General features: G+C 52.8%; 1 protein-coding gene across 2 annotated transcripts in view; it reads left to right on the forward strand.

The window, feature by feature from the left end:
• Positions 1–449: 449 nt before the first annotated feature.
• ST3GAL1 (ST3 beta-galactoside alpha-2,3-sialyltransferase 1) overlaps positions 450–22,383 on the forward strand; it is an 85,776-nt gene continuing 63,842 nt past the window's right edge. For both annotated transcript variants that reach the window (XM_036830287.1, XM_036830288.1), the window contains exon 1: positions 450–706. The gene's annotated coding sequence lies outside the window, so the exon portion shown is untranslated. The remainder of the gene's footprint in view (positions 707–22,383) is intronic.

Here is a 22,383-nt window from a genome sequence, read left to right on the forward strand (position 1 = left end):
CGCCACGTCCTCTCGCAGGGCGCCGTCACCTCCTCCGCGGAGCTGATCCCCCGGCCCCCCTGGCCTCTCTTCCCCAGCCTTCCCACCCTGAAGGCGGCGGCCCCGGCGCGAAGTGTCGCCGAGCCGTCCCCGCAGAGCCCCTCTCGGGGCGGCGATCCGGTCCCCGCGCCCGAGCCGACAGCGGTCCACGTGGCTCGGAGCTCTATATTCGTCTCGCAGGCAGCCCAGAGCTAGGGGAAAGCCGACCGAGTCCGGGAGGAGGGAGTGACGCGGGGAGAGCGCCGGGCCGCGAGGGGCGGGCGCTGGGCGGAGGAAGGGGAGGGCCACGCGCAGGAGAGGCGCCCGCCCGGCTCCGGCGCGCGCCCCGGCTCCTGGCCGCGGCCGGCCCCTCCCCGGCCCGCCCGCCTCCCCCTCCCGTTACACCCGGGGGAAGGTGTTCCCGAGACCGCTCCCATCCTCACCCCGCCTCCCCGCTTCCCCGGCTCCAGCCTCCGCCGGCGGAGCTCCACTATGCCAGACAGTTTCGACACTTTGCAAAGACAAAGACCAGAGGGAGGAGGAAGAGGAGGACGAAGAGGAGGAGGAGAGGAGAAAGGGGCGATGTGAACTGGGAAGGGGGCGAGTGTTCGGGACACCCCCTTTTGATCCTCCTCCGAATCCCCTCATCCCCCGAAGCCCAGGAAACTTTCGCGTGTCTCCGGCCGCGGTGAGTGAGCGCGCGGAGCCGGGGGTGCGCGGGGGGCTGCATCCACCGGAGTTGGGGCTCCGGCAGTTTCGCTTGTGTTCTCCGAGTGGAGGGGCGATTGTCCGCGCCTGGGGACAGAAGTGGTGGGGAAGGATCCAGGAGGGTGTGACAGGAGGGTGGAAGTGGGTTGAAGACCTCAGGTGCCAGGAGAGGGGAAGGCAGATGTAGGCAGACCCCTTCCTTAGCAGCGGTGTCGCCGGGGTCTTTGGGAGAGGAAGGAGGTCGCAGAAGAGGGTCGGGCTCAGGGGTTTACAGCCGTTTCAAAAGCAGCTGCTGGGTGCTCAACGGGGAGCCTACACCGGGTCTGGGGCAGCGGTTCCCGGGGTGGCCCCAGTGACATTGCACTCGGCGCCGGGCTGGCATCTCCCCGGTGGGGGCCGCCGGAAGGCGGAATGGCCAACGGGGTCGCCCTCCGGCGCTTTAGAGCGGAACCAGGGGTGCTGGGGCGCGCGGAGGCCGCCCAGTGATCCGGTCGGGCGGCCGAGGGATGGTATCCGGATCGTGCTTCCAAATCCGCTGCGAGCAGGCGCAGATCGAGGAGGTGGCCATCGCCCCCGGGGACACCGCAGGCCCGCATTGCTCCGGATACGGTGGAGAGGTTGGCACCCGGGACAGGACGGCTGGACGTGGCGTGGTGGGCAGGGTGGGCGAAGGGGAGCGTGGCGGGGGTGGTGCCCGTGGCGACTCGAAACTCTGGGTCCGCCCCAGTCCCGGTAGGCGCCGCAGCTGCTGCGAAATAATCTCACAAAAGTTAGCAACTTGTCTGCGTCTCGGGTGTGTGACCCGCGCGGCGCAGGGGCCGCTCCTGGGGAGAGCGCAGGAGCAGGGAGCGGTGCCACCGGGCAGAGCGCCCTGATGGGGGTCCAACCTGATTCAGAATCGGGACAGGGGCGCAACTTCCAGCTCCTCTTTTCACTAAGCGAGAGTGTGTTTGAACTTGACCTTGCGGGAGGAAGCGCGGCTGAACTTGACGTGGGGATTGAGGCTGCTCCCCAGCTGGGCGCCTTCCCTGTATCCCGCGGCCTGGTCTCCTGGGAAGGGTGTTGGGATCATCTGGGCTCTGTTCTTCCGCCGGAGATCTGAGTCTCTCCTCCCTCCCACGCGAGGGTCCCAAACCGCACCTTCCACGCGCGGGGCTTGGTGGGGTCGCTGGGCTGGCGGACACGTGCCCGCTCAGAAGTCTGCGTGTGGTTGGGGGCTGGGCGGGTTCTGCGTGTCCCGCAGAGGGAGACAGCCTTGACCCTGAGGGCAGTGACCTGCTCGCGGCGTCGTCGCTGCATCAGGCATCCGCCGGGCTTTCACGCGCCCACGTCCGGGGACTCCTCGCCTCTTCCGGCTCATCCCCCTCCCGGGTCCCACGCCACGCGGATTTGTGCAGAGGTAGTTCCCCAAGGAGACAGCGAGCACCCGCTCCCGCTCTGCGGCTGTGTGTGTGCCTGTGTGCGCGTGTGTGCGAGTGTGTGTGTGTCTGTGTGTGTGTGTGTGTGCGTGTTGAGGTGGCGGGGGGCGGTACTCGCCAGCGGGGAAAATGAGGTCGGCGGGGAACGAGGTTGTACAGCCGTCGCGCCTGGCACACAGTAGGTACGAAGGCTGTCTGAAAAGGCCTCTTCGAGGGAAGGCGCTGGCAGAGGCCGGGACGTCCCTTGCCTCTTTCACCTCACGTTTACTATTCATTTCGCATCCATCTACCCAGCCCAGCGCTTTTGGCTTCTAGACGTACCTTGCGCACCTACTACGTGCTGGGCTCAAAGATGGGCTCTTCTTAGACGCTGGGGCGAAGCCGCCAGGTTTTCTTTCCCGGGAGCTGCGGGAGAGCGTTCCCGACGTTCGGAAAAGGCAAGGTGCACTGCCCCCTGTCGACTACTCTGGAGATTGCCTCTTGGCTCCGAGGCTGGAAGGGGTGCGGCGGCAGGGTGCCTGGGGTCGCTCCCTGCACCTCCGGTTCCTACCCCCAAAACACCATGGCCCGGCGTTTTTCTGAAATCCTGCGGTTAGCTGAAAAGACCGACCCGAGAGTTCACCATAACATGCCCCGATCTGGGGGCGGAGTGGGGGTAAAATGGGGTCATTGCTCTTACCTTAGCAATATGTTACCCAAGATAAATATTATATGTAATTGAGTGAGTGTGTGTGTATAAGTAGATATACATACGTATGTTCACATATACTACATATGTGTATGTATATATTCACATGCTTTGATTTCAAGTCTGGGGAAAAGGAATTTCATGATAAGAGAAATTTATTTTGCTGAATACATGACCGAATAAGTAGGGGGTCCTTTCCCGACCTTTGAACGATCCCACACGCGTGGGAATATGCTGTCCCTGTGTTGTGCTAGGCCTGCATTTGCTGTCTAGGTCTGCGCTGGGGCAAGGCCAGGGCCTGGGCCCCAGCAGAGTCTTACCTTCACTTCCCTCCGCTGGCTGGGGGTTACCACCCCCCTGGAGCACTGGGGTTAGAGAAGAAAACAGGAAGTGTTGCCAGAAGTGATGGCGGAGGAATTTCTTTAAGGGCTGAAGGTTATGCTCCTGCAAGCTCTATCAGCAGACGGAAGCTGGCTCTTAAGCAGCCTCCTGCTGACTTCAGGACTGTTTCCACTTTGGAGGTACAGGCCGGGCGCTCCCCGGCTGGGCTCACCAGCACCTGAAGTCCTGAAGTCGGGGACCTGCCTAGTACTGGTCGTCGGAGCCTTCAGTGCCCCAGCTTTGGTGGGCTGGATCCATCGGTGGGCTGAGTGGTTAAGGGTTCCTCGGAGGTCCTGGGGCCTCGCGGGTGCGTGGGACTCTGTGCCAGGTGGGTGTCCCTCTCCTCTCTCCACCACCAGCCCCAGGTACATCACCTGGAGACAAGCTCTCCGCAGCCCCATAGGAAGGGGTCCCTTAATCTTCTGGTCAGTTAACTCTGTCTGAATCCGTTGCTGACTCAAAGGCATTATATTTGGACAGGGCTTTTGCTTTGAAGGATCTAAACCTTAATCCTCTCCTAGGTCCCCTCCCATACCACAAAAAGCAGCCAAGAAAGCAAAAAATAAAATCGACCAGTTCCCTTGTCCGTACACGGATTCCCAGCGAGTTCTCCGTATGCATCTGCACACACACGCCACAGGCCAGTGGAAGAGCTGGCCTGGTCACAAAGAATTACTCTAGAATAAGGCTTCTATACACTTTGGTCAGTTATGGAACCCTGTGGAACCTCCAGCACTGCCAACCCCCTTGCAGAGCGGAGGATCTGGGCGCTCTCTCCTGCTCAATTTGGTCCCAGGAGCCCAGCCTTGGGCCCCAGCAAGAGCCTGCGTTCTAGCCCCAGGGCCAGCGCTCAATTATGTGACCACTTGACACCCAGACTGTTTGAGGCTCTGGGTCTGTGTCACGCTGGGCAATGAGAGGTGTGGAGCTCTGCTGACATCACCTCGGGGCCATTAGAGCCTTTCTTTGTGAAGACAGTGCCCCCCTCCCATGTGCTTTTGCCTCCAGCTCCATCCTCAGAATGCTCCAGGCATCCCTGGCATCACAGACAACCCTAGCCCACCCCATGCCAATTGTGTACCCCCTTTCACTCCTGGAGCTTTGAGAAGCCCACCCTCACTTGGCAAAGTTATTCTCCAGCAATTCTCAGCATTGGGTATGGAGACAGGGCCCAGAAGTTTCAGGCTCTGGGGTGACATCTGTACGGACTCTCCAATGATGCATATTGCAAATAGGAACCACAGGGACCTAGGTGGTTCCCACTGTAAGAGCTGAGATGTTCTTAGAAATCATTTTGTTCAACTAACTCTTTCATTTTTTGCAAAAATACTGAGGCCCCGTGGGGAGGTCACAGGGACCTGCAGTGACAGAGCTGATCTAGACCGCTGGCTGGTCTCAAACTTTAAATAGATTAGCTGTCTGGGCTCCCCCTTCTCCAAGCCCACTCATTTCCATACACTTATGTCTCTTTTTCATTGTTGGAGACAAATATATCCTTGGAGATGAAGCTAAATCCGGTCTCTGTACCCTGACACTGAATTAACTCTCGGAGACAGAGCTTTGGGTGAAGTAGAAAAGAATAGCTTTATTGCTTTGCCAGGCAAAGGGGGTCACAGCGGGCTAATGCCCTCAAAACTATGTGTCCCAACCTGGAGGGGGTAGTGAGAAGTTTTATGGTAATGGTTCAAAGAGGGCGTGATCAGCCGGCGGACACTCTTCTGACTGGTTGGTGGGGAGGTACGTGGGAGTCAGCATTATCAACCTTCTGGTTCCACCTGGTTGGACTGTTTCGGTTGAACCAACATTTATTAGGAACTTATTGTGTCCCAGGCACCACCATGCAAGGTGCTAGAACTATAGAGATGGAAGGACATGTGGTCAGTCCTTGTCCCCTCCATCCCCACCCCGCCAGAGGTCACAGTGTCCTGGGGAGGTGCATGGGGACATGAAGAGTTACTCTACAGTGGGGTTTGCACTAGAGCAGAAATATGCACTGGCCGAGGCAGGGTTTCGACAGAGAAGAGAAGGGATTCCTCTACCTGGGGGACCCATGGAAGGATTCATTGAGGAGACAACCCACGGGTACCTTAGGGAATTCTTCCAGGCATAAGTCAGACTGCAGGAGAGCAAGAGTATTTTCTTGAATGCATAGAACTGGTATCGAATCAAAGTGGCGTGTGCCCTGTGTGCGCAAGAAAAATAAAGTAAAATAACAGAATGGCCAGAGGTTTCTTGTGCATGGTTCAGCAGAGGGGAGGGAACTGGGGATTTTAGGGGTTCGGTGCTTTGGCCCCCGGATCCTGCGCTGATCTCCGGTTTGCTTCTGTGGGATTCACCGTTGCTACTCAGCCAGAGTGCAGGTCCCTGGACTCGGCGATCCTCCAAAGGCTCTGGGCTTCAGAGTGATGGCGTGTAAGAATGCCAGTGGCTGCTTTGGCTTTAAAAAATAAAATCCGATGCTTTCTCTCTAATGCTCGTCCTTAGACGGGTATCAGGTTGGAGGAGCTGATTTGGGAGAGTGCAGTGAAATGGCACAGCAGGCAGCGTGGGGGGAAAGCGCCCAGGTTTTCAGGATCACGCCGCCCAGGTCGAGCTGGGTGAGCTCGGGCAAGCCCTGCACCTCCGTTGGCCAAATCTGAGATGCAGGTGGACGATTATCCCCCCAGGAAGTGGGCCACTATGAGGATGAAGCGAGGTCATGCGTGAGAGGTTATTGCCTGTGGGGCTGGGCTCCCAGAGCCTCCCGGGACCCAGTTAACAGTCTGGTTCCAGAGGGTTCTAAGAGGAAGTGCTGCTGGCTGGAGATACTGCCTCGGGACAGAGCATGTGGGAATAGAAGAGGTGACTGGAGGTGGAACGTTTTGGAAAGCTCATGGAAAAACACTTGAAATCCTAGGCTGCCTTTAATGTTCAATGGTGGGTAAAAAAACCTACCCTGGAAGCAGCAAGGCAGAATGGCTGGGTTGGGGTAGTAGCATTCTTTTCTCATTCCTGCAGGTTGCGTAAGCTTTTAAAGTTTTCTTTTTCCCTCGGGCATGACCCGGAGAGTTCCCAGGAGCGGTGGCACCTGGGTTGGGGGAGAGGGATACCCTGCGCCCAGAGCCTATCCTGGCTCAGGTGGCGTGGCTGGTCAGCAGGCCGTGTGGCATGTGTCGAAGTTGAAGGCACCTGGAGTGGACTCTGTAGTGGTCAACCCAGGGACAAGTGTCAGAGAGATGGCCCCGGTGTCAGGATATTTCCTCCCGTTAGGGGGACCCCTGGCCCAGGATTCAGAAGAGCTCCACCCTAGTCCTGAGCCTATTCCACCTCCTGCCCATGACCTTGGGGACATCATTTGTCGATGGAAAAAAAAGGCATAACCTAAAAGTCGAGGTTGATAATTATGGTTTTTTTGGTGGACTTCCTGAGGACTTCAAGCCGGGGAGACAGCTTCTCAGATAGCTCTGAGGGGCTGCTTCAAGTAGGTCAGGGGGGAAGCAGGATATAGAGGGTTTTTTTTTTTTTTAATTATTTAATTATTTAATTATTTATTTATTTATGGCTGTGTTGGGTCTTCGTTTCTGTGCGAGGGCTTTCTCTAGTTGCGGCAAGCGGGGACCACTCTTCATCGCGGTGCGCGGGCCTCTCACTATCGCGGCCTCTCTTGTTGCATGCGGAGCACAGGCTCCAGACGCGCAGGCTCAGTAGTTGTGGCTCACGGGCCCAGTTGTTCCGCGGCATGTGGGATCTTCCCAGACCAGGGCTCGAACCCGCGTCCCCTGCATTGGCAGGCAGCTTCTCAACCACTGCGCCACCAGGGAAGCCCTATAGAGGGGTTTTTGCCACAAAGACCAGGTAGTTCGAACATCAAAAGATTACCATTAATGAAAGAAAGCCAGACATCTCAAGTGAATGAATTTGGCACTTTTCTGTGTATGGGAAGATGCAAGAGTCTGGGCTCATTGAAATCACTCCTTTGATGTGCACCTCAGCTCTCTAGGGCCAGTATCCTGTTCTTTCCCATCCCGAGTCCCCCTCCGGATGTACCTTCAGGGCTGGCTGCAGGGTCTGAGGGTTTGTTGCCCTCCTGAGTTCCCTCAGGGGCGGCTGTGGTGGCTTGATGGTTGCAGCAGCCTTTGTTTGCTGGTACGGCAGGCAGCATTTCTCATTCACACGCTTAAGCTCTGAATCTCCATTTCCTCGACTAGTAGAGGGTAATATAAATCTCCCAAGACAGGATGAGGCTGATGAACAGGCCTTCTTGATTATAAACTAAGTAACATCTACTTCTTATTAAATGTTTAGTGTGTGCCCAGTGCAGTGGCAAGTATTCTAAACTTCAGATCATTTTGTGTTCCGGTAGAAAAGATGTACACTCAGATTGAGTGGAGAGTTTAGTAAAGAGTGTTTACAGAGCTGGGAGCAGCATTTAGGGAAATCAGCAAGGGATGTAGCAGTACCTGGGCCCAGTGACCACGCCCCACCATTCCCATCCCCCCCAGAGGAGGCAAAGGGAGGGATGGGCGAGAGGAACCAGGAGAGCACGGCAGTAGGAGCTGATAGAAGCTTGTGGAAGAGCCTCCCCCTTCCCCCTGGCAGGGAGGGGGCAGGAGGATACACTCTGCCACCTGGCTCTGTCCTGCCTGCCCCCCACAATCCCTGTGTCACCAAGAGGCGAGCGCTCCCAGTAGCCAGACGCCAAGGGCTTCCTTGTTGGAGCCTCTCGAGGACATGACAGGATGAAGACTGGTCACCTCCGCACTCACAGCCGTTGGCATCTGACCCTATTTGGACCTCCGTTCGTCTCTTCTGTGTGCTCCACTGGGATCAGGGCCCTCCCCATTTTGTAGACTTACCCAGGGTCACATGGTGTTGCCCACACCCAGATCTTCTGCGTGCCTGGAATTACCCTCATGGGAAGTAGGTGACTCCTGGGGAAGGAATAAGCCCACACTTCCAGCCGCCTCGAAGCCCCATCACACATCTTCCTCCGCTCACCCTTTGGAGCTCCCACCACCCACCCTTCCCGCCTTGAACTGTACAGGTGAGGAAGCTGAAGGTCAGTCAGGTGAGCAGGTCCACATGGGCTTAGGATATGGCCTCTGACCTTGGTGGAGCCACCTCCCTGCATCCTGGCCCCTCAGGGCCTTGCTATCTCTACCTCACCCCCTTCTCCCTGCATCCACTTGGCTGAGTCTGAGAACAGTGGCAAAAAATCCCATAAACTGAGTCTCAGCATCCCCATTAGATCCTAGAGTCAACTTAGGGAACCAAAACTTTATCATCATAACAACACAATACAACACAGCACAACATAACACAACACGGCAGCACATAACAACCACAACTGCCATTTACAGTTCATGCAAAGTAAGTATGGATGAACCGGACCAGAAACAGACTTGGCCAAGAACCAGCTTTAGCATTGTTAGGAAGCCAGAGAGTACCACCCCCAGGGGAGGCTTAGAGGATCACGGTGGGGTTCTGCTGGTGAGACTCAGGTAGGCAGATAACAGTGGAACCTCCAGAAAGGAACTGTCAACCAATAACTCAGACATTTTGCTAGATAATTTCCCTGCTATTTAATTATTTTGCCTGTAAATGATTTTCTCCCAGGGGAGGGAGTCAGCTAGTACATGGAGTTAAAGTCATAGAACAACTGCATGAATAGAGTTTAGGAGAAAGGAAAGAGGAGAGAAGAAACCTGCAGGCAGTCTGGGAACAGGGAAGCTTGCCGGCACATTTCTGGGGGTGAAGTGATGAACTGTCAGTGAGCAAAGAGGTCACTGTGTGTGTTCTGTCCTTGAGTAGGATTTCAAAGACTACAGTTTCACTTGTTGGATTTTCTAGAAAACCCCGAGAGTTCAACCTTGGAGCCTAGTGATAGGTGGTCTCTGGGTTCCCCTGTGCTCAGGGCCTGCCATCAGCACTTCTACCTCCACTGAGCTAAGATGTACACATTCCCTCCTCAGTTAGAGCTGATCATTTCTTTAATATTAGATCCCTAGTCTTTATAACAGCCCTGTAAATCACTGTTCTGTACTTTTTTCCTAACCCATTTTACTGATGTGGAAACAGGCTCACAGAAGTGAAGCCACTTGCCCAAGGCCACATAGCTAGAAAGAGGCAGAGCCAGAATTCATGATTGTTCCATATCTGCCCGAAGCCCAAGATCTCAGGCAGCATGCTGTGCGATTGCCAGGATCATCCTGTGTCTCTAGATCAGGGGAACCAGGAAGGGGGGCAGCTGCCCCAAGAGGTGCAGCTGTGAAACACATCATACCAGGTATCTGTTCCCAACCGTAGCCCAAGACATGTGCCATCCCACCCGACAGGCATGGCAAATGGACCCAAGTTCTGTAACATCCTTTTTGGAAGGAGGTTCTAATTTTTCTCCACATGCTATTTGCCGAGGCCTGGGGCTCCAAGCCTTTTCCCTGATTCACCATTTGGGGCTGGTTGGATGGGTTTATTTAGCCCTCGATAGTCTGGCTGGATTCTCAGATCTCCGTGTGGATCCCTGCATTGCTGATTGCAAGCACTCATCCTTTGACTTGTCCGCATAAGTTGAATTCAGAGAGCCCCACGGTGCCTGGGGATTGAGGAAGGACTGAGCAGGAAGGCTTGGTATAAAGTTTGTCATCAGGGGATGGAAACCTACCCAGATCCCTAGACAGGTGTCTCTCGGGCAATCTGCTTCAAGAAAAATGAACAGTAAAAGTTGCTGTTGCAACACTGAAAACTTGCCTTTTAATAACATCTTCACAGTGGAGAGAAGTGTTTGTTGTTCCTGTTACTTGAAAACGCTGTTAATCCTACCACCTGGTGGAGAGTTTGATGAATAAAAACTGTTGCTTGGGAAACATGTTAGTTGCCACCAACAAGAATGTCTTAGTGGGGGGTATTCCTGGGTGTTTCTGAAGCATATCCTTAAATTTTAAACTTCAGTCTTTTGGCAAAAAAGGAAATTAAAACGAAAAGGAGAGATTAGAAGGTAGTGCGGCTGTGCACCACCACCTGAGGGAAATTTCAAATGAAAAACACACCTTTCAGAATGGTTTGAAGAATTGGTTCCAACATAAGGGCCTCTTCTATTTTTCTGTCTGTAACCTATGAAAGGGAACAAACTGAGCTAAGTGAAAATCATTCGTGAACTACAGGATTATAGAAATTAAACTGATGTCTCTACAATGCCAAACATCCAAACAAGGAGAAAAAATGTACTGGCCCTGGGGACAGTTTGGAATATCAGAATACCCCTGCATCATTGGGAGGGAACCTGCCCCTGGGATGGAGTAAAGGGGTTTTCCCTTTTTCTCTGAACATAAGCTGTAACTGTTATAGGACAGGTTGGGAGGAAGTTGTGTGTGAGTCGATTAAATGACAGCAAGTTACAAAGGTTGCACATTTAAAGAGCGTGAAATCAGAAGGAATTGTAAAATCCGAGCATTTGCAAAGATCCTTAGCAGCGCCCTTGTTCAACCTTCCTCTCCCAGACTTCAATTATTTATCGACAGAGTCATTCACTGATTCACTCAGTAGAAGTACTGGCTCTGCCACTTCCTTGCTGTGTGACCTTCAGTGTGTTTCGTAACCTCTCTGTGCCTCCATTGCCTCATCTATAAAATATGGATGACAATAGTACCTACCTCCTGGTGGGTACTAAATGAGTTAATACTTGGAAAGTGTTTAGAACAGGGCCCTGCAGCATGCCTACTTTAAAGTGCCTGCTGAGTACATGCTATGATCATCATCATCTTTCGAGTTAGGAAATCACTTGCTCAGCTTCCAACTGAAGTTTCCTCACTTCAACTCTACAGTGTGGTTATTTCTCCTCTGCTTGAATGCTGCCAGTGATAGCCAGCTCTCTGCCCCACACAGTGGCCCTCTGACCTCTGGACACCTCTGTGGATTAGAAAGCTCTTCCTCATACAGAGCTTCCAACCATGAGGACTTCCTGGAGGAGGTGGTAGGGTGGGGGTCTCCGGAGTTGTCTAAATTTAAGGCTGGGAAAGTTGGCTGGGCTTAAGGAGCTATGGTGTGGCCCCTGGACACTAGTGGTAGACGAGGTCCACCTGAGACTTTGGACATGACATTTTAACCATTCCCTGCCCTGTATGTCACTGCTAAGACAGCTCAGACGGAGGCCTGACCCGTGTGATTCCTCAGCCCATTAGCAGGTAGAGCCAGGGCGAGAAGCCAGCCCTTCGTTCAAGGCTGCCATGGCCGACTTTCACCGCTGGCTTTTCCGCCTGACTTGGGCAGCTCAGGGTGTCCTAGAGCTTCTGGTGCCCATCTGCACGCCAGAGCAGGGGACACGGCAGCAGGCACGAACCCGGGTGCCAGGACTCCTAGATGACCCCACTGGGCGGGCCCCCTCCTCTAGGGACCCCCATCGTGTCTACACCTCTGCCTCCCAGACCACCCCCTGACCCCCAGTCTCCCTGAGACCTCCCTCTGAGCAAGTCAGGGTTGGCTTTTGTGAATTCTGCCATCTCTCTGCCCTTTTATCCTCCCCGAGTTTCTGCCCAGGATATAGTGGACATTCTGGACTCGTTTAACCTTCTAAACAGGGCTTTTCGGTCCTTCTTGTTAACAGTATTTCGACAGTTGAGAACACTGAGGCTCATGGAAGTGTCCCTCCGGGTGGGGACCGGTCCCCTCCCAGCCACCCCCGCCCTGCCAGTGTCTGACCTCACGCCATCCACGTTCCTCCCCCCCTCCCTTCACATTGTTCTGAGACTCAGATAAGAGGCTGAAAAGAATGAAGTCCCTCCTTCACTAAACCCTATTTCGGGGGCTATAAACAGGACACAATGGTGGCACTCGGGTCACATCCACCAGGGACAGAATCCGTGTGATGCCAGCATGTCCTGCAGCCCAGGGTTTTCACGGTCAGCACAGGATTCTTCCCTCCCTTCCTTCCTTCCTTCTTTCCCTCCCTCCCTCCCTGCCTTCCTTCCTTCCCTCCCTCTCACTCTCCCTTCTTTCTTTTTCTTCCTTCCTTCTGTCCCCTCATCCACAAAATCTTGTCCCAAAGTACATAGTTAAGCCTCCTTAATTAGGCCGTGGTTGCCTAGAAGACAAACACATGCGTATTTCACGATTCTTCCCAGTTCTGGCAGACACAGAACAGTGCCCATCAGGAGGCCCCGGGGGAGGCTGCCCAGCCTGTCAGCATCTCCCTCCTCTGAAGGCAAAGTCAGTGTAGCCAACAGGAAGGCCACGAGGGCACCTCTCACCCGGAGGCCAAGGGGGCAGAGAGGTCAGCAAGGACCAGGGGGAGGTCAGGTCCACTGTTTGTTAGGTCTGGGGCAAGTGCCTTCTGTGTCCAAGCCATGTCAGTTTCCCCACTAGTGCCCTGGGGACACCACCACCCATCTTTCTGGCTGAGAGTGGAGATAAATCAAGCAGGAGAGGGTTGGGGAAAGCCCTAGAGAACAGATGGTCTTCAAGCTGGAAGATGGGTGGGAGAGCCAGTGCACGGGGGACCCTGGGGAGCAACCCACAGACGGAGCCGGGGCACCTCCCCAGTTGTGTGGTTGATGGAAGGAGGAAGAGAGGAAGACAAGGCGCCCACTTGGGGGGTCCTAACCGTCCTGCCTTCTTCCAGTCGTGAGGAGTGATCAAGGTGTCTTTTCCTGCATGCAGAAGGAGATTTAGCCAGACGAGGCACACAGTGATGCTAGAACGTTCTTGAAATTCATATCTAAGTGATGCTGAAGAGTCACCCTGCCCCCACTGTCAATTCCACCGCCCACCACATTTATTTAACCGTGGATCGGGTCCTATTTCAGACCCTTTCCTTGCCGTTACTGCTCACAAAATGCCACTGGCCCAAGTTCAGAGGAGGAAGCAAGAATCTGAAAAGCTCATTAACTGGTACAAAGTGATGCAGCTACTGAACAGGGCAAGCTTGCAGAGAGTACCTGTCTGCTGGTTGACATTTGATCAGATGGCCGTGGGAGACAGTACTGTCCCAGAACAAAAAAAAGAGCAAAAGGTGGGGGAGCGTTTGTCCCCACGGACCTGGACCTGGGGTCTCTGGCCCTCCAGCAGCAAGAAAGGCAAAATTCGTGGGTGGACGGCTACCTCCTTCACACCCAGGGAGCTGTGCTTACAGTGTGTATCACTGATGGAGTCACGTAGCGTACAACAGGGTGTGCAGAGATGCGTGTGGTGGAAATGTGCATCTGTGTGCGATGGCCGGTGTGTGTGTGTTTCCGTAGGGGGTGGTATGTGGCCGCTGTCCAATGCTTGCAGAGACCTTGATCAGGTTGAGGGTGTGATTATGGAACTGGGGAGAGGGCATTTCCTCTCTTGCAGTGGGGTTTTCCCCGGGCGAGCGACTTACGCACAGAGGCGTTAATGTGAACACATTTGTACCCCCAGCACCCAGCAGAGTATATGCAGAATGTGCGGTGGGTAAATGCTAGTGTCATTTGTGCATCAACAAATATCTCTGAGATCTGTTATGTGCCAGACACTGTTCTAGGCAGACAAAGACCTAGGGAGTTCACATCCTAGCAAACAGTGGGGAAAGGAAGGGATTGGCCGTGAGCAGGAAAAAATAGCAGGATGGGGGGGCCGGCAGGGGGAACCCCAGGGGAGATCACAGTGTAGGTGTGGTGGTCCAGGAAGGTCACTCTGAGGAGATGTTTATGGAACCACGTCCCACTGCTGATAGGAGAGAACAAACGGTGAGGGTGGGGAGAGTAGGGGCTACCGATCAAAGGACAGGCAGGAGACTCATTTACTCTCCTCCAGGGGCTGTGGCCTGCCCCCTGCAGAGCCAGGCCTGTCTTCTCCAGTGCATCCTTTCAGGCCTGAAGAGTCACATGCGTGGGCTCTCTCCCTCAGAACTCAAGCATTTCCTCCCCCAAAATGAATGTTATCAGCTGGACCACAGACAGACTGCAGGCCAAGGCATTCTGCGTAGATAAGAGCACAGCCTGGCAGTCTTTAGATATGAAAATGGACAGCAGTGGAAAGCCTGGTGGAATTTCTGTTGCTGATAACCTTTAAGAAAAGAGCCCTCGTTACAGGAATGAGGGTTGTTTTCCTGAAAGAGAGGAGCCATTTTTGAATATCTGAGAGGCTGTCAGGTGGAAAAGGATTAACTTGTTCTGGGCGATTTTGAGGAGGGAATCCAAGTGGAATGAGTGAAATTAACAGATTTCAGTTCACGGAGTGTTTTCCTTCTCATCCCCTCATTCATTCATTCATTCATTCATTCATTCAGCAAACACACCTAGGTGCCCGGCACTGTGCCGACACTGGAGGTGTGACAGAATAAGATAAGGGCTGTGTCTTCAAGATGTTAATAATTTAGTGGGAGAAACAGACGGATTAACATACCAGTGGTGTGTCAAGATGCACTTCCGAGTTCTGTGACGCCTGAAGCTAATACAATTTGGGAGTTCTCTTTAAGAAGAAGAATACAAGGTTAGGAGTTTAAAATGCAAGCACTAGACTAATGGGGAGCCACTGAGGGCCCCTGGTGCTTACCCTTCCTTGGCCTGGCCCAGGCCTCCTCTGGGAGAGGTGGGAGGGCACGAGGGTTTGTTTCCTGCAGGAGGCTGGATGAACACTTGGCAGAAAGGCTGGCAGTGGGAATTCTGGAATTCTGGTGGTAGGGCAGCCTCATCTTCTCGGTCCCCCGAACCCTTGTTCTTGGGCTAAAGACCCTTTTTCTCTTAGCGCTGCTGAGATTTTCTTTTTTTTCTTTTAGATTTTTTTTTTTTAAGTTTTTTTTATTTATTGATTGATTGCTTGATTGCTATGTTGGGTCTTCGTTTCTGTGCTAGGGCTTTCTCTAGTTGCGGCAAGCGGGGGCCACTCTTCATTGCGGTGCGCGGGCCTCTCACTATCGCGGCCTCTCTTGTTGCGGAGCACAGGCTCCAGACACGCAGGCTCAGTAGTTGTGGCTCATGGGTCTAGTTGCTCCGCGGCATGTGGGATCTTCCCAGAACCAGGGCGCGAACCCGTGTCCCCTGCATTAGCAGGCAGATTCTCAACCACTGCGCCACCAGGGAAGCCGTGCTGAGATTTTCAAAGGTGCTTTCCTTAAAGTTCTGCAGGCCGACCTTGTGATCCCACTTCCGGGACAGTGTTCTGTGGAATCGCCTGGCCTTCAGGAGCATAAGTGCTGGTGGAGTGGCTGTGAGCACTTACGGAGGGCTCACCGGGGCTCATACACTCTCCTGACAGCCCCCAATATTGACACCTTTAACCCTGCAGCCACCCTGCATGCCAGCTGCTGACATTCTCCCTGTTTTACTGATGATGGGACCAAGGCATGGAGTGGTTAGGTACCTCACTCACAGATGCACAGCTAGTAAGTGGAGGAGCCGGGCTTTCAAGCTACATAGCCTGCCTCCAGGGCTCCGTGCCCTTGCTACATTGCCTCTCCAGGGTCCTCGCTGCTTAACTCTTTTCTAGCAACACTCTGGAAACATCCGGAGGGGCCAGCATGGGAGAGTGGCTACAGTACATCCGTAGAATGGGCTAATAAGCGTTTGATCCATACAAAGAGTTCTTACCAGCACGCTGAAATGCTTTGATTAGGTGCGAAGGTGGGATACATAAGAAATAACACTGTCAACAGCGTTAGCAGTGCTTGACCCCCCTCTCAGCCTTTGTACCCTCTCCTGGATGGCGGTTATAACGGCTTGTTTCGTTCACGCATCCATTCAGTAGGTTTTAACTGAGACCCTGTTACGCGCCTGGTACTGGGAACGTGGCGGTGACAAACTCAAGCATGGTTTCTGCTCCCCTGTTGATTACTTATTGCCCGGCTTCTGGTTGCACAGTCTGTCTGTGCTTTCTCCCTCTTTGTTGCCCTACGTGTACCTTCCCGAGGCCCTGATGGGCCCCCGGCCCCAGATCCAGCCCCGCCCAACACCTGTTGCCTCATTTGTAAAATGAACCAGGGACCCACAGACCTCCTGGACTTCAGAGTGGCTCTTCACAGTTGTCAGCGGGCATACCTCACATCATTACCATCTTCTAGAAAAGGTCAGGCTCCCGACAGCTGCAGGGAGTGCCCTCCTCCCTGGATGTTCAAAGATCCAGCCTCGGTGGACAGCCGGGCTGGAAGGGAGGAAGCAAGGGCCCTAGATTCCAAAGAAAAAGCTTCAGGACAGCTCTCCGGTTGCCAGCTGTGCGTCCTTAACCTGCTGAGCTTTGTTCTCTTGATAAAGGGGGCGAGTCCCACCCACCAGGGGAGATGGACCCCACGGGGACATGCAAGCTGTAGCAAGTTCAAGGCCCTGGAGTGGGGTCCGCCTGGCAGGCACCGGCGTCTGTCCCTCTCCAGCTCTTGGGCAGGCATTTTGCTTCTCGGGGGCTCAGATTCCCGGTCTGTAAGAAAGGAGGCAATCACAGTACCCCACCTACGAGGGGTTGTGAGAATTAAATGAGACGATGATTGTAAGAGCTGGGCATGGTGCCTGGCCCATAGCCAATGCTGGATAAGTTATAGCTGTGTTATTATTACTATTACATTAGAGCTGAGCCGCACTGGTGCGACATGTGTGAGCTGTGAGGGTAGGAGGGAAAGCTGTCCAGCTACAGCAAAGACATCTCTTCCGTGAAAGGACAGACATCCCAGGGGTAGCTGCTGCGAACGGGCCCGGAGGCCTTGACAACACCAGTGTCACAGGAAGAGGGCATCCACCCAACGCATGGAAGTTTACTACGTCCTTTTAGGAGCCAAACCCACAGACGGAGTCATCCTCAAAAGATTAATTTATATTCTAATCAGGCCCAGCTGATAAGCATTTGGGCATTTACAATAGCCTTTGTTCCTGAAGGGTATCCAATTGTGCCTTTCCAGCTTGCAGTGACCATTTCCCTTACGGCCTCGGGACCTAGTCCAAATTCCATAGCAGGACGGAAAAGGCCACTACCACCGGAGACCCCGCCCAGGTCCCTGGCCTTCTCACTGCTCTCTGGTTCTTGTGGTTTTTATTATGATTGCAAGATGCACCTCGGCAAAGGCCATCAGGGAACTTCGAAAGAAACCCAAGGTTTATTGGCCGGGGCCGCACAGGGAGGTGGAGGTGTGCGCAGACCTGGGGTTCTGCATTTACTGGGGACAAGGTTGGGGGCCTGGTGTTTTGCAGGGTCACTCTTTACTGGCAGATTTAAAACAGAAGAGCGAGAATTAAAGCGTGGGAAGGGAGAAGCAAGGCCCCTCAAAAGGTCAGTTATCTAGGCTACCCAGGGCTTTCTAGAAAGAGGAACTTCACGGGTAAGGCCACCTGGCTCTTGATGTAGTTGTGTAGCTGTGGCAGTATGTTTATTCGAGATGGGTGCCTTTCAAATATCAGATACCTCGGCAATTAAAAGCTTAATGTCAGGCACTTACATTACAATCAAAAAAGCTAACTGCCAAGCGTTTACACTACAGATGCATAGATAATGGTGTGGCTATAGATGCAGACTTAGATGCAGATGCATCCTATGTTCTCATCACCCTAAATAACGTTCACCCTTAATGAAGTACCTTTCCCGTCTCCAGGACTCGGACTCTGCCGTCTGCATCTGCTCTGCTCCTCCACTGAGAACACCCTTCTTTTACTTTCCTGCTTCAATCTTCTCTCCTTCAAAACTCAATTCCAGCATTGTCTCTTCCAGGAGTCCTTCCCCGCTCTGCCCTCTACGTGCCCCAAAACACCGTGTGTGTGTGTGTGTGGGGGGGGGGCTGGCTTTCATCCCACTGACCCCACTGCTTGTGGTGCATGGCCCGTGTGCGTGTCTGTTTTCCCTGTTGGCCGGGGAGCTCCATGGGGAACAGGAATGTGAGATTCATCCTTCGTGGGGACTTACTGAGAAGCCACCTGGGCCGGGTGCATCTCTGCATCTTGAGGGCCGAGAATGGGCATTTGAAAGCGGGCATGGTCTGTCCACTTGTCTCAGCCACAGAGAGCCAGCCCCGGCTGTTGGTTTGGTCAACACGATGTCCAGCTAGCTGACCTCTCTGCTGAGCTGGACACAGGCCTGCGCCTCCTTGGGGATCATTTCTCTCTCCTTCGGCCCCCCTCGGGCCTCACTCAGCCTGCCACACTTCCTCTGCCTCCAACTTTTGGAGAACTGGAGATGGGGGATCCCACGTCTGGAGGCTCATGGCTCTTTAACGTTGGGACTGGCCACCATCTCTGTGTTGCTCACAGCTCGGCCTGCCTGCTTGCAGAACACCTGCTATTTATAGATCTGCTTGCCTCTGCCTAAGTTAAGCAAGCATGTCCTGCCAGGATAGCCCACTGCCCTTTTGGGTCTGGACCATGAGAAAGAGGAAGAAGGACATGGGAGGGACCCAAAGCCAGCCAGTCTGAAATGCATTTGGCCAGCATGTCCTGTGCACTGCGCAGGGAAGAGAGAGACACGTCACCATGTGGCTCAATGGCCTTCATGTAAACACTTTCTCACAGGCGCTAAAAATATCCTCATTGCTGGGGGATTGGCCATCAGAAAAAGAGAAGGACGGACGGGAAGGCCTTTGGGGGCAGGGGAGATGGATTTCTTCCTTCTAGTGGTTGGATGTTTGGAATTGGCTCCCTGTACCAACCACAGGGAGCCACAGCAGGCGGACAGTCGCTTAACTGGGACCTCCTTGAGGGCAGGGGCCACCTCCTTCCCCACTGAGTCCCCGGTACCCCAGCCAAGGAGGTGGCACTCAGTGAGTGTTTCTGGAGTTGTCCTGAACAACTGTCATATCGTGTGGCTGTGTAGTGATCCATCAAGTGGCAGTACCATATGACTTAGCCGTCTCTGTGACTGCATGTTTCTGTGTGATATGTGTCCGTGTAGATCATCATCATCATCGTTATTGTAAACAACGCTGCACTGAACATCTTCCTGCTTGTAGCGTTTTCCTTCATTTGGACTGTGTCCTTGGGATAAATTCCCAGGAAAGAGGTCCTTGCCACCTATTACCAATTGTGACTTTGTCATGGAACCAAGAGGGGAAGGCAGACGGGGGACAGGAGCTGGAAGAGACTTTCTGCTGGGACTGGGGGAAGAACCAGTGCAAAGGCCAGAGGCAGCAGCAGTGGGATCTTGTGAGGGCGAGCGCATGTGCTCTCAGCTGGGTCCAGCGTCCACCCACCCCGCAATACACGCACACACACACATTCACCCGCACTCACACACATAGGGAGAGGCATGTTGGCTGTCATAGCACCTGTGGAGTCTTCTGGCATTATGTAGATAGCAGTCAGGGATGCTATACATCTTGCAACATGGCCAGTCCTTCCCTGGGCAGGAAGAATAGTCTTCTCCAAATTACCAAGATGCCCTCTTCAAAAACCCCGAGGGAGGACTTCCCTGGCGGTTCAGTGGTTAGGGCTCTGCGCTTCCACTGCAGGGGGCGCAGGTTCAATCCCTGATTGGGGAACTAGGATCATGCCTGCGCGGCACAGCCAAAAAAAAAAAAAAAAAAAACCCAAGGGAGATTTGGTATCGAGTAGCATAGCAGCAGTTCTTAAACTTTTTTGTCTTCAAGGCCTCTTTACACTCTTAAACATTACTGACGGTCCCAAGTAGCTTTTGTGTCTTATATCTTTTAACGTGTATTGTGTTAGTTATTAAAATTGAGAAATTCTTTACATATTTATTACTTTAAAAATAATGATAGGGACTTCCCTGCTGGTGCAGTGGTTAAGAATCCGCCTGCCAGTGCAGGGGACACGGGTTCGAGCCCTGGTCTGGGAAGATCCCACATGCCGCGGAGCAGCTAAGCCCGTGCGCCACAACTACTGAGCCTGCGCTCTAGAGCCCGTGAGCCACAACTACTGAGCCCGCGTGCCACAAATACTGAAGCCCGCGCGCCTAGAGCCCGTGCTCCACAACAAGAGAAGCCACTGCAATGAGAAGCCAGTGCACCGCAACGAAGAGTAGCCCCTGCTTGCTGCAACTAGAGAAAGCCTGCACACAGCAACAAAGACCCAACGCAGCCAAAAAAAAAAAACACAATAGAGAGGGTTGGTACATGATGAAAAAGGTTCAAATTATCCAGAAGTTGTAATAAATCTAAATACATATAAAAAAACAACAAAAAAAAGATAATAAGTCCATCACATGGTAACATAAGTGTGATGAAAACGAGCTACTTTCCCAAACAAAAAAGAAAATTAGTGAGAAAAGTAGTATTGTCTTACAGATCTCCTCCATGTCTGTCTGAAAGGAAGTCAGCTGGGTCCTCAGTCGGCTGTTGCCTCGGCCTGCGCTGAAATCCCACGCCACTTGCCTCTGGGAAACCCCTGAGACTGAAAAAGCAAATGATGTCTTATTATCACTGTGAAAATCGATTTGGTATCATGGACTCCCTGGAAGGGCTTATTGACCCCCTGGGGTCCCTGGAACATAATTTACAAAGCACAAGTAGAAGGTTAAGAATGTGGCTTTGCAAGCAGGCTGCTGTGTGAGGAGGGGAGGTCACGTCTCAGGCAGAGCCATATCCATATCCTAGGAATAGAGTCACGTGTATTCACCCACATCCTGCTAAATAAACTTGGCCATTCTCACACAATGAGTTAATGCAAAATTCCACAAACAATGTGAATATTCATTTACTGGACAGTGGTACCAACATCATTTTTTTAAGATGTCAGTATTGTCCAGTACTGTTACTAAGGCAACAGCTCTAAGCCTTCTAATTTCTCATTATTTTGGGGAAAAACCCACAAAAAGAAGGCAGGTAAACTCAATAATTAACTAGTTTCTAAACAAAATGTTTGCCATTCCAGTGTCAATCTTGTGCTCTGTTCCAATTTAATCATTAATCTCTACCACAGTTTTTCACCCTTTTATTGGTTCGGTGCCCTTGAGCAAAAGCCCAAGAGAGTGAGACTGAAAAAGCTAATGATGTCTTATTATCACTATGAAAATGGTTTTGGTGTCATGGACTCCCTGGAAGGGCTTATTGACCCCCTGGGGTCCCTCGTACATAATTTACAAAGCACAAGTACAAGGTTAAAAGTATGGCTTTGCAAGCAGGCTGCTGTGGGGTGAGGAGAGGTCACATCTCAGGCTCCTCTGCATCCAGTTGGGTGACCTTAGGCAAGATATGTAGCTTTTCTGTGCTTCACTTCCATTCTCTATAAAATGGGATAATAGTACCTATTTCTCCGGGTTATTATGAGAATTAAATGAGCTGATAGGTATGACGCTCTTAGAGAACAGTGTCTGGTACTTATTAAATGCTATGTATCCATACATATGGACATACATGCTATATGTGTATGCATATGTGTATGTGCATGCATATGTTCTATACGTACGCTACATGTATGCATATGTATACATGTTATACTGTATATACACTATATATGTGCATATGTGTATGTATACATATCATACTCTATACATATAGAAGCCAATAAAAAACAATTTTAAGTCTCTACAGCAAAAGTTACCCATTTCACTTCATTTCTAAGAATCTGAATCTTAAACAGAGCCGTATCTTAGGGCAGCATTTCTGTCCCCTCACGCCGGTGGGGCACTGAGGGGACAGTCACATTGTGTTCAGGGTCTGCCTCGTGGAGCACGACCAGCAAGGCGGGACCCGGATGAGAGCTCAGCTGTGGGGCGCGGGGGCCGCGTGTCTGTCCCAGCTCGTGCCCCCTGGAGCCCCCCCCAATGAAGGGCTTGGTGACAGCTCCCAACTGTCCTCCTCATTTTCCCTTCCTCCCTTTGCTGGTGAAGTGACTGTCTTCATTTGGCCACCTGATTGAGGACATCCTGCCACTGGGGCAGAAATCAAAGCAGGAGCCCCCGGTGCCTGGCCCCAGGGGTTCCCCAGAAACCCCAGGCTGCTCCTGAAGGCTCACTGGATGCTGTGTCAGCGGCGCGGTGGCTCACACTGGGAGTGTTTTCCTGAAACGCTTTTTGTCTGGCAGCTCTCAGCGTGAGCTTTACAAGGGCATATGCGTTCCCTTAGGCTTGGAAAATACACATCGGTTCAAAAAAGAAAACAAAGATAAAAGGTCGGCATGGATTATCCAGCCACAGCTTTTGAGCACGTGAAGAAGGAATGGGCAGGACCGGGGGAGGGGGGGGTCTCTTAATAAAGCGCTGGCTCCTTCTCTTCCGCCTGCTTTATTCATTGATTCTACTAACAAATATCGATTGGATGCCCCCTTGTGCCAGGCAGGGTGTAGAAAGCTGAGGCTGCCTCGGTCAGCTGAC

The sequence above is a fragment of the Balaenoptera musculus genome, chromosome 17 (genome assembly GCF_009873245.2).
Source record: "Balaenoptera musculus isolate JJ_BM4_2016_0621 chromosome 17, mBalMus1.pri.v3, whole genome shotgun sequence".
Classification (NCBI taxonomy): Eukaryota; Metazoa; Chordata; class Mammalia; order Artiodactyla; family Balaenopteridae; genus Balaenoptera; species Balaenoptera musculus.